Source organism: Triturus cristatus, chromosome 7 (assembly GCF_964204655.1).
Source record: "Triturus cristatus chromosome 7, aTriCri1.1, whole genome shotgun sequence".
Lineage (NCBI taxonomy): Eukaryota > Metazoa > Chordata > Amphibia > Caudata > Salamandridae > Triturus > Triturus cristatus.
The window spans coordinates 866,653,655-866,670,509 of NC_140590.1; the positions used below are offsets into that span (position 1 = coordinate 866,653,655).

The 16,855-nt window shown below is 44.1% G+C and overlaps 1 protein-coding gene across 1 annotated transcript in view; it reads left to right on the plus strand.

Moving 5' to 3' along the window:
* The first annotated feature begins 1,560 nt into the window (after window positions 1-1,560).
* LOC146810779 (uncharacterized) overlaps window positions 1,561-16,855 on the plus strand; it is a 176,759-nt gene continuing 161,464 nt past the window's right edge. The window contains exon 1 of the mRNA XM_085614446.1: window positions 1,561-2,823. The gene's annotated coding sequence lies outside the window, so the exon portion shown is untranslated. The remainder of the gene's footprint in view (window positions 2,824-16,855) is intronic.

Sequence of the window (16,855 nt, forward strand, 5' to 3'; positions counted from 1 at the left end):
TTCACAGGGGCGCCTTTGTCTCCCAACAATGGCCACAGAAGGAGCCCCCGTGGGGGGCAAACAACCCGAAACGTAATATAGTTGTCTGGCGGCGGGGCTTGGCGGCCGCACTTCCGACCACAAGATGGAAATATGAGCACGTACCGGGTGATGTCACTTAGTGAGGTGCCCCCCCCCCCTGTCTTGACTCCTTGAGTGGTGCAGAAGTGGGGTGTCTGACTCTGGACCTGTGGGCTACTGTGGGGGCAGTGTGCAGGCTTCAACTGCTAATCCCGGGTTCCCAGCCAACGTAGATCCTATCTGATCCTGGCTGCTACTGATGCTCAGTGTCTCGCCTTTGTTCTTGCGCACCTCTTTGACTGAACACTCCCGGCCCTGTGGGTGTAAGGTACTCCAAGGAATTCTTCAGCTTTTGATACGGAGTCCGCCGTGTTTTATTACCCTGATAAAGTGATGCAGGGAGACGGAGCACCGGTTGTGTTTCCTGTGTCATCTGTGACACCGTCAACCTCCTGGTGTGGCCCTAGCGGGCACCCTGCAAATTGACTATTGTTATATAGTGCCTCACTTATGTTTCAAAGCACTGTAAGCAATAGCTGTTGTCATTACACCGTTTAATATTGCCCAATTGGGCCTCGGACACATCACATGGTAGCTGAATTCGCAGGAGTTCAAACTCCTGCCCCGGGCCAGTTAATAGTTGTGACGTACGTCAGATCTCTGGGGCCATCAGCGCTGCATTCTGGGATTCACCTGGGCACGTACGGGCCTAGGAGCCGCAGAGGGCGAAGAGCTGAAGGTGGGTTGAACTTGTAATGCTGTAATACCCTCCTTTCGAGTTCACTGGCAAGTGGAAGTATCTACAGCTAATTTAACCCCCTTTAATTAAGGAAACCCTTTAAAGGACTACTAGTTAATTGAGCCCACGGACACGATGTAAATATTGCCAGAAGATTCAAGCCTATGGTATTTTCCGGTGGGAATGACGTCACACGTATATTGCTGTTTTATGCTTTTAACGTAAATTATGGTGGAACTATTCTAAATTGTGCTTGAGAATCATAACGCAACGCCGCTGCTATAAATAACTAACTGCGGTATTGCCTGCGTCCTTCCATCTTCAACACAGTATTCATAGTTTAATCGATGCACTCTACAACTGGATCTATGGTAGCGGTGACATTTAAAGTAGCAAAAAGTAAATATGTGTCAAATTTTGAGGTTACTGTGTGGCTCTGTGCGTGTGTGTGTGTGGCTCTGTATGTGTTGGTGGCTCTGTGTGTGTGTGGCTCAGTATGTGTAAGTCTGTGTATGTCTGTGTGGTTCTATGTGTGTAGCTGTGCGTGTGTGTGGCTCAGTGTATGTGTAGCTCAATAAGTGCATAGGTGCCTCTGTGTGTGTATAGATGGCTCAGTATCTTTATGTGGCTAGCTCGGTATGTGTGTTAAGTGACTATGTCTCTGGCTAGCTCTGTATGTGTAAGTCAGTGGCTCGGTATGTGGATGTCTGTAGCTCTGAATATTTGTGTGGATAGCTCTCTATCTGTGTCTGGCTGACTCTGTATGTGTGGCTCTGTATGTATGTCTGGGTGATACACTTTGTATGTGTGTGGCTCTGTGTGGGTGGTTCTGTATGTGTGTGGGGTTGGCTCTCTCACTACGTCACTCTCTCTCCCTAACACTCTCTCTCTCACTACCTCACTATCTCTCACTACCTCACTATCTCTCACTATACTACACTCTGTCTCACTAACTCTCTACCTCACTCTCTAACTCGCTACTCAACTCTCTCTTTCTCACAGCAACACAATATCACTACCACAGTAACTATCTCTCACTCACTACTTAAAAACTTCACTCTCTCTCACTACCTCACTCTCTATTTCAATACCTCACTCTCTCTATCTCACTACCTCACTCTCTCTCTGCTAATGCAATAGGTATCACATATGCAAAAAAAAAGCTAATGCCAATAGAAATGACAATGCCATTTATTTAGGGATACAAAAATGATAAAAAAATAATGAGCAATACCAATAGCTCTACCTATAATATTGCCGAGACCATTGCATTGTAAATGCTTGTTTAAGTATTGAATTGTTACACCTTCTTGCTAAACTGCTCTCTTAAACAATAGACAACAGTGCGGTAGACTGTCGAAAATAAGTTTCTGTGTTAAGAACTAAGTGCGTCTAGGTTTTTTTTCAGACAAACTTTAAAAAAGAAACATTTAAAAAAAACAACAGCCCTATATACTTTGTAGAAATTGGGCTGCTTTTAAAAACACAACTTTATTTAAATGCAGTCACAGGCCGGCCTTTATGTTGACCCTTGCATGCCACCATTCATGTGGTTGTGTCCAATTGGAGTGAGTCACAGTTTGAAATCTACCTAATGAATATTAATTGGGCAGGTAGAACTTGCAACCTACTCCGATGTGGCATTTTACACAAAATCTAATTTTGGTCGCTATTTGCAATCAGTTTTTGGGACCTATACAATGATACATCTCGTCCAAAATGATCAATCTGTAGAATTAACACTTTTAGTCCAGTGAAAGGCTACTTTATTTCTGCACGGTGCATGACTAACTCCTCCCCAGACCGGCTAGCCTGTTAGGAAACCTCCCGGTCTCTCCATAGGTCCATTCGACTCTGATAGTGCTTTAAGAAACAGGAGGTTATAAATGTAACAGAAATAAATAAATACATGCTCCTTTACTGACACCTGGAATATTTAAGTTTTATCCAGATGGAAAGGCGAGAGATGTGATCCATCCCAGTAACCAGGAGCTGAAGGCAGTGAATACATCCATTTTTGGAACGTGAGTATGATTCTGCTTTTCATCCCCATAACGCTGCATATAAACGACTCCTGTGAGACCAATATACTTTCTGCACCTTGGAATGGGTACTCTTGATTTGTGACTGTGTAGATAAAGAGCATTGATTTGTTGCAAACAACACAAATGCCTTTTCAGTGTTCCAAGGTCAAACACTGCGTTTCCGGTCAATAAAAATGAATAATGGGACCGTGCTGGGCTCAGTCATGCGATCTGTAGACGCTGTAATCTGTTGGGTGAATAAAAGCGTTCCACGCACAATATCATCTCCTTTATTTGGTGTGATGAAAGAGTGGCCTGGTGGGCAAAGCTCGAGCTTGCTCTTTTGTAAGCTGTTCAAGTGTAAAGTTTATCCATGGCTGTGAATTATCAGCCTTTCACTGTTTCTAGGGAGTTGAATAAAAACAAACCATAAGCATTTCAGAATCAAATTAGGATGAAAGGGAAAAAGCATTGGCAAAGACAATAGGTCCTACTTTATTTAATGTGATAACAAATGTAAACATGGAATTCACAAATATTGTTTGCATGCATTGTATGCACACATCTTCTTTATATTATTGAATGCTATGAGAGAGGCTCCTCACATCAAAGAGACATGGCTCTATGTAAGCTGTAACATCAAATTAATGCTTCCTTTGGTTTCAAACGTTACCAAACACTGCCAATCGTGCAATTCCAATCTCAATCACAATTCATGTATTCATCTAGACCCCACTTTCAATTATAGTACCACAAAGTAAACAAAACTGAATATAAAAATATCCTGTATTTATTAAAACTAATGTGACCTAAACGTCACACCACAATGCTACAAATCATTATGTAATTACAAAAAGGTAAATACAAATCTATATCACAGTCAGTTACATTTCATAAGTATAAAAACCACTGTAATCTAGAGATCCTAAACCAATTATTTTCAACATTTATATCATATTCACAATAGGAAAAAACTACAAATTAATTTGAAAAAGGGAAGAGAGAAAGAGAGATAGAGCACATATGACAATACACTTTGTTCTTTGTTTGTTAACTAATCCGTACAAATAATCATGACAGGCATCTGATTAGTTTAAAATTTCCATCAAGCATGCCTGTATGTTCAACAGATTTAGTCTGTACAATGCGTCGAGGAGTTTTGGTGGTATTATTCAAATATAGATCACCTTTATCAAGACTAGAATTATTTCTCTCTTCGAAATTGTTGTTATTTATACCTATACATAAATACACAAGTATCACTGTTATAGTCTTTTCACTACCAAGTTTCTAACTCAGATTACTACATCATATATATTAAATTAAAATAAAACAAAGTGCCAACCACTCTTTGTCATAATTTCCTTGTCTAAAATCACCACCATTAATCATATTGTGGCACCATAATATCAGACAGGGCTACACCATATATAAATGCCAATCACTCACAGCAACTCCCATTGGACCACACCTTCCATGAGTCATACTTAACTCCGGCCTAGTCAACTTCCCCTATTGTCATAGACAAGTTCATTCCTGTATGCTAAATCAAAAGATCACCAACTTTCATTCTCTTATAGCCCAAACCATGTTTTCAAGCACTCAAATTCATTTAATACTTTTCTATATATAACTAAGGAAAACAATTCCATCCCCTAAAAATTCACCAATTAAATTCCTTAGTTACTCTCCACGTTATAGCAAACGTTTGCTCTTTTAAATACCAAGCCGCTAATAAGGCTTTACTTGTTCGCCGAAACTCACAAAGAGTACAGTGCCATCCAATCTACATTAGAAATAGACGACAAAGGAGAGTAACATTACCTCTCTATATACGAGGATAATCCTCTCTTTTGGTAAAATTAAATATGATATGATTAAAACCAAACAGAATTCCCCACCTTGTTGTTTGAATATTAATCCTACTTTGTAATTGTATAGGGGTTCCTTCTTTAGTAGTAGACAAGTCCTTCTCTACCACAGCTATTGTATCAACCTGAGGGATATTTGTGTAAAGGGCTTCAATATCGAGGGTCATTACTAATTGTGTACTCTCAATGAAGCTCCTCCCCTCCAAGATTCATACAATATGAGCTGAATCCCTAATATATGATCTTTGCTTGATAACCAAGGGTTTTAAATAACAATCCACATATTTGCTATGGGGTTCCATCAAGGACCCAATGTTTCTCACGATAGGCCTCAATGAGGGGTCGGCCACGTGTTTATGGATTTTTGGTACTCCATAAATGGCTGGAGTGATAGGATCATAATTCAACAAAAACCTTAATTCTTCCTCACAAATCCAGACATTGTCTCTGGCCATATTGAGAAGTGTATGAACCTGTTTTTATAAACTTGGGAGCCTACAAGTTGGTACTTTTACATATTTTGTTCCCTTATCCCGAGGAGCCCCAGTCTCCGCATATCATAATCTGATGTATCAAAGATAACTAGAGACCCTCCTTTATCAGCACGCTTAATTGTAATGCTGATATCATCCTTTAGTGAATCAATGGCCTCTCTATGTTTGTTCAAAATATTGTTTGATAACCAATTAGAGTACTGCACAAGTTTATGTATGTTAATCTCGACTACTCTCTCAAATATCTCAACATTTTTATTTACCTGATTTGTGGAGGGAGTAAACATAGACTTAGGTTTAGCCCAGTGTTATTTATTTATTTACCGTAGGTGGTTGCTGACGGCCTTCAAAAATCTATTTAATCTTATTTTTCAAAAACAAGATCTCTTTCTAAATCAAAAATCTGCACATTAATATATAACATAATTGAAAGTGGGGTCTAGATGCATACATGAATGTGATTGAGATTGGAATTGCACATCTTGTTTATCACATTAATGCCTGTCCTACTGGCTTTAACAGAACCAAAAATATTGCTTTCTGTGTAGAATGCATATAGGAGAAAAAGAATTGAAAGTAACAAACAGCATAGCTGAGTTATTTTTAAGATTTAGAATGAACCCTTATGCATTCTAATGGAAGCATTTCCTGGAAGTTGGAATGATACTTCGCCAACTGACAGCATGAGGTACAAGAGTAATACGTCTCTGGGTAGTCAAGCCAAAGAATTGCTAAGAATATGTCTCCCAGATAAGTTTCACTGTCAAGCCAGACCTAAAAGGGAAGTTAGCCTTATCGGATCGGACATATTCACAAAAACGTTTATGCACTATTTGATGTATTTTGTCATTCACAGACATACTACTTTAGGGGGCATTTAGGCTATGCAGCGAGCTGTTACAAATCAAAAATAATGTGTAGAATATGGTTGTAATGTATTTTATTTATTTATTTATTTTATTTTTTTTTGAAACCGTTTATTGCAATCTCAAATATATACAGGTATGGGCCTACAACCTTCCGGCCGGCCGCTAAAGTGACGATAACAAATGACATACATACAATGAGGCACTTAGCTTTACAGAAACACTAAGGCAGGAGGTATCCACAACGCGGGCCATATGGCTCTGAGCCCACAATACGGTTTCATTTTATACAACACAACAACATAAATAAACACACACCCGCAAGGCAACCCACGATCAAAAGTGGCAGCACGTGCTCCTCAAATGGGGGACCCCAAACCATCCACTGAAAACCCCCGAGAGGGGAAGGGAAACAGGTCCGGGACTGGGAGAATACTGTGCTCGGAACTGAGGGAGGGAGTAAACTAGGGGGATGGAGCTGGGGAAGCGGGAGGCAGCAACGGCGGCTCGCAGATATCCCCTCGGTAGGCGTTCCAGGGGCCCCATATCTTCACCCATGCCCCAGGCTTACCCCGCGCCACATACACCACCTTTTCTCGGAACATGCACCAATCCATGTGTTCTTTCCAGGCCGACACCGCCGGGGACCTCTGGGATCCCCACAGCTGTGCAACGTCCCGTTTAGCCACCATATAGCCCAGAGTCACCCATCGCGTCTGCGGAACCGAGTAATCGGTCGGTTCCCACACATTCAGCAAACATCTCCTCGCTTCAGGCAACGGTTGTAATGTATTTAACGATTTTTTTGCATAAAAAGAATAGTACAGCACTCCATGCATATTAGTACATAAACTGAAGCAAAAAATAGTGCTCAATTTACATTAATAATTATGGAAAAAGTAGTGGAACCAATACTTACACACTTATCTCCAAATTACAGTAATGTCATGATAACTGATTGTGGTAACGGTATTACCAAATTGCGATATAATAGCAAACCATCTGATATTCTGTAAATGACTCTATTAGCAAGAAGTACACATAGTCCCCAAATGGGAATGCTGCACATCTCCATAGAACATAAAGAGCAGAATGTAGCTCTGAACGTGATTCCACTGGTGCCCTTAAAACATTCTTCTAACTCTTTAGACAGGTAAGCTTTGCCATGTTGCTTAATGCCACTACGGGCCACATAACGAAATCCCTGATATCACTAGAATTTGCTTTTGCGTAATTGCACAGTGACCAGTGCCATCTGTCGCCTCCATTGGGTGCCTGTGGCCAGGCGAATTGAGTTTAAGGCACTGTGCATTGCCTTTAAGATTTTGAAATTGGCATCCCCACAAATTCTGTCTGATCTTCTTTTACCTTACACTCCTACACGATCACTTTGATCCAGATTAGAACGAATGGTGTATAATTACACAATGTGGCGTAATGGTATAATTTCATATTACACATGTAATGTGAAATTCCCAACTGTCTGTGAATAAACAAGCAGAATTTTATCTTCACACTGGCCTAGTTATCACCCGTAGCTCCTCTCCAGAGTTCCCTATACTGAGGGCACTGATAACTGCTGTGGGGGAAGGTGGCGATAGAAATAACAAGAATCACAAGTGGAACTGTGAGGGTTGCCTTAGAAATGAGAAATTACCAGTTGAATCAATAATTTGATTCCCAATTCTTTCCAGTTTTTCACCCTTTGGCTTTAAAAGTTTATGGATGGGTACCGTTAAGGGATAGTAAGCTGTTTGTGGGGTTCAGAGAAAGGTAGCGTTAAGGGGTTTGAAGGATTCGGAGAAGTGCATCAATAAGGGGTATAAGGAGATTTTAGGGTTCAGAGAAAGATAGCATTAAGGGGTAGTAAAGGGCTTTAAGGCTCAGAGATGGGTAATGTTAAGGGGTAGTAAGGAGCTTTTAGTGTTTAGGGAAAGGTAGCAATTAGTGGTAGTATGGGTAGGGTTCAGAGATGGTAAAGTTAAGGGGTAGTAAGGGATTTTTGGGGGTCAGGGAAGGGTAGTATTAAGGGGCAGTAGGGTCTGTATGGTTATGGGGTAGGTAGTGTTAAGGGGTAGTATGGGTTGGTAGGGTTAAGAAAAGGGTAACAATTAAAGAGCAGTAAGAGGTTTTAGGGTTCAGAGATGGTAACTTTAGGTAGTAGTAAGGAGTTTTTAGGGTTCAGACCCATGGGTGACCGTTTTCCTGCACTTGGTGGGGATCCACTTGAAGATCTTACGAAGTAGGTGGAGCATGTAGAAGCAGGAGGATGAAACTGCGTGTATTTGGTGGTTCATCGAGAGCAAGGAGTCCAGGATGATGCCGCGGTTTTGTGCATTAAGGGGTAGTAAGGGTTTTTTACGATTTAAGGATGAGATTTTTAAGGGGTAGTAATGGTTTTAAGGGTTCATGGAATGAAAGCATTAAGGAATAGTGAGGAGTTTTTAAGGATGAGGCAAGGGTAACTTTAAAGAGTCTCAAGAGCTTTTAGGGTTTGAGGAAGGGTAGCATTAAGGGGTAGCAAGGGAAATGTAAGAAGTGTCATTTTAATGTATTAAATAAGTAAAAATATTTAATTAGTGTATAAATTGTGTAATTTGAATTAAATTAAATAAAGTATTTGTAATGTGATTAAAAAAAATAACAAATTCACATCAATAAATAAATTACCTTTTTAGAGCTGAGGAACTTAAAACAATGTCTCTCCAGTACATATATCTGATAGAGACTAGCTGCAGATTCCTTACCTTTTGAATTTTCCAGGCGCCAGGCTGGATCCAGAAGCTTTTGCTGAGCAATACCCCTTACGCGCGATGTCAGGTGGCTCCATTCGGCTCCGCATGAGGCCGTCGGCGTTGGTAGCGTCGGTTATGACGTTGCGGTGGGTAAGCTTTAGCGAGTTTCTCCCCCGTCCTCTCGCTCTTACGCAACCCCGTCTTTAATCCAGCACTCCTTTCATCCCTAGGTTACATGCCCCCCTTCCATTATTGTGAAGTTTCTTGCCTAGCACACGAACATCGCGCCGTCAGAGGTAACAATTCCGTTCACTCATGCCTCCCCGCCCACCACTTATACACCATTACCATTCACTCCTGATCTTCCCGGACAGTCACGGATCATCACTGCACGAATTTCGCGCTCACTCTGTGTCTGCCTCTCGCATTTTCACAACCACCCCCTCGACCGAACACCGTTTCACCCTTCATTTGGCTTATTCTCAGTCCATCTGGACAGCTATTTATTTATTAATGCACGGCCATCGCGAGTATTCATCTGCATCTCGCATTTCTTATCTCCCTTGAATTTTCACGTCCCATCGTTCCTTTTTAGTACACGCGTATCTGACGCCTATCTCCGTTTTATTTTATTCAGTCACACTGTATTGTTCTTTTTAATTTCAAATCCGTCAACTAATTCCTTAAATATGGCTTTCTTCTCCCCCTACCCCCCTCCTCATTTTCCTTTTTGTATCCATGTTGCACTCTTTATAGTGTAATCTTAGGCAATTGTTTACAGGCACTTTACTTGTTAGTCCTGATGATGATCCGATATCCTCTTGATAAGGATCGAAACGCCGTCGACACAGTTGTCAGCCTTACACACAGTATTTCTTGTAAAAAATTTTGTGTGAAGGTGACCTCTTGTATATTAGTTGTTTCGCCATTTAAGTATTGACTGAATGAAACAACCATGAACTGCCTGAGCCTTTCTGTACTTTACTTTTTGTCTGATATGTAGGTCCTCAGATACAGGCTTGCGGTTCAAGGTAGGCCACAAGCACTTTCAGTTTACTGTGCTCTCCTTCGGTCTTACCAGTGCCCCTCGGGTGTTCCCCAAGGTGATGGCGGTGGTTGCAGCTCATCTGCGCATGTTAGGGGTGTCAGTCCTCCCCTACCTAGACGACTGGCTGTTGAAGGTGTCCTCGCCCCAGACAGCCATCTCCCACCTTCAGACTATGGCGGACCTCCTAAATTTGCTAGGGTTCTCTATAAACGTGCCAAAGTCACACCTGACTCCTTCTCAGACACTCCCTTTCATCTGAGCTGTTCTGGACGCAGTTCAGGCTTAGCCTCCCGAGCAGCAAGTCCAGGATATTCAGGTTATGATTCCGATATTTCAGTCTCTATCCTGGATTTCGGTGAGGTTGACTCTGAGGCTGTTGGGTCTCATGGCCTCCTGCAACCTGTTGGTAAGACACACCAGGTGGCATTTGCGGGCTCTGCAGTGGGACTTGAAGTTCCAATAGGCACAGCATCGGGGAAAACTCACCGACGTGGTTTAGATCTCGGAAGGAACTGCAAAGGCTCTGCAGTGGTGGTTAACGAACCACAATTGGTACAGCGGCAGACCTCACTTCCTTCCCCAACCAGATTTCACAGTTGTGACGGATGCGTCACTTCTGGGATGGGGAGGCCCTATGAGAGAGGGGGATATCAGTGGTCACTGGTCTCTGACAGAGACGGGCTCCACATAAACTTGTTGGAGCCCCGAGCGATTCGGTTGGCATTGAAAGCATTTCTTCTCTTTGTCAAGGGGAAGATGGTGAAGGTGTTCACTGACAACACCACCGCCATGTGGTACTGCATCAAGCAGGGCGGGGTGGGGTCGTGGACCCTTTGTCGAGAGGCCCTGCGTCTCTGGACATGGCTGTAACAGGGCATAACCCTGGTGGATCAACACCTGGCAGGGTCTTTGAACGCCAGGGCGGAAAATCTCAGCCATCGATGCCTTCAGGATCCCGAATTGCGTCTCCAGTCGGAGGTGGCGCAAGCTCTCTTACAGCAGTGGGGAGAACCTTGGTTAGATTTGTTCATCTCCTAAGAGAACTGGCAATGTCAGCAGTACTGCGCGCTGGAGTTTCCAAGGCGGCTATCGCTCTGCGACACGTTTCGTCGCGAGTGGAGCTCAGGCCTGTTGTACACCCTTCCACCGATACCACTCTTGCCCAGAGTTGTAAAGAAGATCAGGAGTGACCGGGCCCAAGTCATCCTTGTTTCACCGGATTGGGCAAGGAGAGTCTGGTATCCAGAGCTTCTGAGCATTAGTATCGATCCTCAGATCAGGCTGCCCCTTCGGGAAGATCTTCTGCCGCAGCATTAGGGGAGGGTTCTTCACCCGAACCTGTCAACTCTGCGCCTCCATGCGTGGAGATTGAGCTGCGACAGTTGATCGTTTTTTAACTTTCTCCCGACGTTTGTGATGTTATTCGAGTGGCCAGGCGGTCCTTCACTATGATGGTATACGCCTGCCGTTGGCAGGAATTTGTTTTATACTATTCAGAGAGGTCTATTGATCCTCTTTCTGCTTCTCTTTCCACTGTCTTTCATTCAATCTAGCCCTTGCCCATCAGGGCTCTGCTTTGGGAACCCTCAAGGGTTATCTTTCTGCTCTGTCCGCTTTTTTGCAGCTGACAGACCAGCCTTCGCTCTTTAAATCTCCTTTAGTTAATAGATTTCTGAAAGGGCTAGGCTATTTATTTCCAACCACGCCCTTTGTTAGGCCAGAATGGGACCTTAATTTGGTCCTCACTTACCTGATGTGCGCTCCTTTTGAGCCTTTTCATAATTGTCACCGCCGGCTGTTGACCATCAAAACAGCCTTCTTAGCGGTGATTACATTGGCCTGGAGGATGAGTGAATTGCAGGTATAATCCAGCTCGCCTCCTTATCTTATGTCCTTTCCAGACAAAGTGGTGCTTTGCACCAGGGCATCATTTTTACCAAAAGTTGGGACCCCTTTTCATCTGGATCAATTAATCACTTTGCCCACCTTCCTCGCTTCCCCACATCCCTCTAAGGAAGAGGAGCGTCTGTACCATCTGGACCCAAAAAGGGTGTTGTCGTTCTACCTTGACAAAATCTGTTACACGTTGGTGAAGAAGCAGCCCCCTGAGGGATTAAGGGCCCATTCCACCAGGGGAAAGGCTGCAACGACGGCCTTGGCTCGGGGTGTCCCAGTCCAAGACATCTGTCAGGCAGCAGCATGGGTGTCATGCACACGTTTGCTAAACATTATTGCCTTGATGTTCAAGTGTGCAGGGACAGGCATTTTGCCCGTTCAGTCCTGCAAGACGTTTTAGTCTAGTTCATGATTCCGCAATCCACCGCCGGGATGGTATGGCTCGGGGGCCTGATTCAAAGGTAAGGAATCTGCAGCTAGAAGTCTCCATCAGATGAACAAGTTACTTACCTTCGGTAATGCATTATCTGGTAAAGACTCTATCTAGCTGCAGATTCCATACAGCCCCACCCATGCCTCACCGCTTTGCAGACTGATGTAGTAGGACTTGGATTGTTTCCCTTTTCAGGGCCCTTGTTTTTTGCACACGACTACGTCAGCTACTTCGTGGCTCTGCGCTTCTATCGTGGAAAATACGAAAAGTACTGACATTTGCACGCCTGGGTGGCATCTACATAGGCACTGCGATGTCACAACCGACGCACCGACAACTTCACACAGAGCCGATTGGAGCCACCCAATGTCGCGCGCAAGGGGTATTGCTCAGCAAAAGTTTCCGATTCAAGCCTGACGCCTGGGAATTTCAAAGGTAAGGATTCTGCAGCTAGATAGAGTCTCTACCAGATAATGCATTACCGAAGGTAAGTAATTTGTTCATCAATGACTTCACCACGAGAAGGACACAGTAGGCACAGTCCCTCTTCTTTGCTAAGCACCAGGCTCAGCAGGCACAGTCCACACTGGTGCTGCATCTCTTTGCCTGTTCCGCAGTGCAGCAGGACAGTCCTTCTTCCAGTCCAGTCAAGACCTAAGATAAGGGTGCCAGGCGTGCCCTACTTATCCTCAGAAAAGGCTATTAGGGTACCAGGTTACTTCCTTCTTGATGACCACGTCCTGGGAAGTGTAGCATCTGGCTATCCCAAGATGCACCATTTTGCCCACTTCTAACATGGCAGAACCACTCTCTTGGCGTCAAGAGTTCTACCTAGCACAACCCAGAGGTGTGGCTACCAATGGGGGGTACACCCCTGAAAAAATGGTTTGACAGTAGGTTACCCCTCTCGTTCCCAGGTGCCAGCTAGTCTGCATAAACAAGGGGGCTGCCCCTCCCCTGAATGTTCCCCACTTGCTCTTCAAACGTGGCTTCAGCTTTGAAGCTCGTCTTTTGGGACAACACCCATGTGGCTTCCTGCAGGAGGGAGTTAACACCTCTCTCCAGTGCTGGCCCCTATTGTGTCCTTTCCTGGGAGTCATCAGCACGTCAACCTAGGAGGGCAGAAAGCTGTTTTGGCTTCACGCTCCTTGTGTAACTGTTAAGGGCAGAGGAGATTGAAGGCACCAAAGTGGCAACTTTGTAAATGTTACACACTGTTAGTTGTTACAGTAATTTACACTTGAGAATCAAGTTGGGCTTGATGTAACAAGCTGTTTGATACCTTGGAGTGTCAACTTTGGTTGTACTGTTTAGGAGCTAGTACAGCTAAGGGGTCAGCGTGCAACCCTGTACTCGTCACTGGTGTGATAAAACCTTTCCACATTAAAAATGACAGCTACATATTTTACTGCCAGAACACATACAAAATAATTCTCTGCCCAGGAAATATGCTACACCCTGCCTCACGGCTCTGTAGGTCTGGCATGAGGGGTAATTTATACATAATACAGAGGGAGGTTTGGCTTTGCCATTGGATTTAATGGCAAAGTCAGGCTAGCAGTTTCAAAGTGCTTTTCCAGTCAGTAATGGCAGACTGGGAGACTGATTTTACCTGTGCCACACACAGGGTGGCACAACCAGTGCTGCAATCACTGGGTTGACTGTCTAACTTAAATGCCTTAAGTACCATATACTGGGGGTTGTATGTAATTGCAACGCATAGTTTTACCACGCATGATTTTGTAATGCAAATATTACCATACAGACTTTTAGTACACGTTTGTATTTAGCCAAATTAAAAAGTCCTCCACCATGCAAACAACTAGCACACACACATTCACCAAGCATACCATTACATCGTATTTTTTTTAATTTTGTTTTATTTAAGTGATCGTATTGTAACCTCTTAATGGTTTTCTTTCCAAAATCAGCAACCGATATGCATGCAACCTGTAGTGGAAATGTTTTGTTTTGCGGCACATGTATAATTGTTAGAGCATGCTTGCTTAGAACACGACTAATCCTCCCTCGTTCCATCTTTGCTACAAATCTCCTCAAATTTTAAAAGAATAAAAATAAAACTTACCTGCATGGAGCTCTCTGTGCTCCATTTGTCTGTCCTGCTCCGATGCGATCTATCTGCGCTAAAAAGAGACGCTCAACCACGTATGTTCGGAAATAGTCATTGAAAGTAAAAAAAAAACACCAGCACCTTTTCCAGATAATATATTATTTCAACTTTTACATATAAATTGGTATTACATTAACACTCAGGTATTTTTTAATATATATCTTTATTTTAATAAATACATGATAATTAACACACTTACCCGGTTTTATTCAAAAATATTTGTTTAAAACCCACCCTAACAATGTATCATTTTGACTGTAAAAAAATGCGTTATTAAATTATGAAACATGTTTGCTTTAAACATTTTTACTGTATTTACACACAATTAATTCTACAAATAATTGATCTTGAATTCGCACTGAAAGTGCATATTCGGTAATAAGGTGCATCTCGTTACATAGAAAAACACTGCCACCTACTGTTCAAATACGTGGTAAAATCTTGCGTTATTAAGACGTGTGCTAACAGTCTATTCGAAGTAAAAAATGCATGGTAAATGTTATCCGAAGTAAAAACTTCGGAGTAAAGGCTGCTTCCCATGCTAGGGACTTACAAGTAAGTTAGCCTGTGTCAATTGAGTATAGCCAATGCAACATACACATGTTAGGATCAGGACACTGAAACTGAGGTCTGGTTCGCAGGCCTCAGTGCAGTATCAGAGTCGAAAAACCAGCAGCAAAATAAACGTGGTGACTGACCATACAAAAAGAGGCATTTCCTTACATGGCTGCTTCCAATCAAAAGGTAATATGAAAGAAACCTTTATCCTGCTAGCTCTCAACATCTAAGTGGAAGAACATGGGAAGGACAGCTGCATTGGCATGGTCAGCCCCAGGTCTGTGTTCCACTGTAATGCCCGTACCCTGTAGGGAAATGAACCACCTCAACAACTTGGGGTTCTCTCTTCTCATCTGCATCAACCATATAAGTGGCCTGTGGTCAGTTTGAACTCTGAAGTGAGTCCCAAAAAGGTAGGGTATACATTTCTTTAGGGACCAAACCACAGTAAAGGCTTACCTCTCAATGGCCCTCAAACACTGCTCTCTGAGGAGGAGTTGCCTGCTAATGAAGGCAACTTGCTGATTTTTTTTTTTAAACAGACTTTATTAGGTCACAGAACAAAATGCAGTCAATCCCCATCCCCAATATTCCGCCCTCCAACCAAATCAGGACGTATTGCAGTGATCACCCCACCACATTAACTACAACTGTACAGCAGTCACCCCAATAGTATCCGTGCTACAAGGTAGTGCATCCACAAGAGTAATCCACATTGAGTGTGCGATACAGCCAAAATACCCCCCGCCCCATCCCCCAGCAACCCCCCTAACGAACCCCCCCACCCTACCCACCCACCCAAGCATGTCGCCAGTATCTTATCAGAATTACATGTACATCAAAGCCTCATCCACCACACGTCGGGTCCGCCTCCCAGCAATCCCAACAGAGATTACCTCAAGAGCAGAGGGGGAAGCCTGTTACAGGGTGCTCAAGGAACCGGGGTCCCAACATCCCCCACCGGATCTCCCCCATCCCCCACAGCCGAGCGTTTGAACAAGTCCAGGAGCGCCATCCATGCCCGGGCCCATTCGTGCGATCTTTCATTTTCACTGCGTCGAGCCAGACACAATCTATAAGTCCCCTCACTTCTCGCCCATTTCTCCATTTCCCTAGCCCACCGTAATAAATTAGGGCCTTGCCGCGCCTTCCAATGAGAAGTAATCTCCCGCTTGGCCAGGACCAGCCCTAGATCAATAAACCTACTGGTGACCTTAGTCTTTGCAGTATGCGGAAATCCATGTAGCAAGCAGACCCCCGGGCCTACCTCCAAGTCCCTCTCTGTCACCGTCAGGAGTAACGTCGCCACTTCCTCCCAAAACCCTGTCACCTGCGGACAGTCCCAGAACATGAGAAGAAAAGTCGCCCCACCATGACCACATCGGGGGCAAGCATCTGGCCCACCAAAGTACTCAGCTATCTTGTGAGGGGTAAGGTATGCCCTATGAAAAACATAAAACTGTATAAGCTGGAAGCGTGCATTTCGTGTACACTTCCAAGGGCGCTCCATGATTTCCTCCCAGTTTTTGTCCGTAATAGGTGCTCCCAGGTCCTCTTCCCACTTGACGCGCAGGGCAGCCAGGGGTTTCCGCATATCGCCAGTAATCCGCCTATAGAGACAAGTCATCGCCTTAAAGATACCCGCCGCCATCACTACATACTGACAGGCAAGAGAGGTGTCCGGCTCTATCATCCCCTTCCGCCAGTGCTTCCTGACGGCCGCAGTCAAGGCTACATGGAATAGGAAGTCCCCCCGCGGGAGATCATGCCGCTCCCTAAAGTCGTCAAAAGGGAGCAGGCTACCATCCTCATATAAGTCTCCCAATGTCATAACTCCCGCCTCCTCCCAGGCCAATAACCGGCTCCAGTCTCCCCCGTGGGGTAGCGCCTCACACATTCGCAAAGGGATCTCGGGCGCGTAAGGAATGATCACACGCGCCCTCCTGGCCAACCGCGCCCAGCACTGTCGAACCACCCTCAAGTCCGGAGGCAGTGAGGCG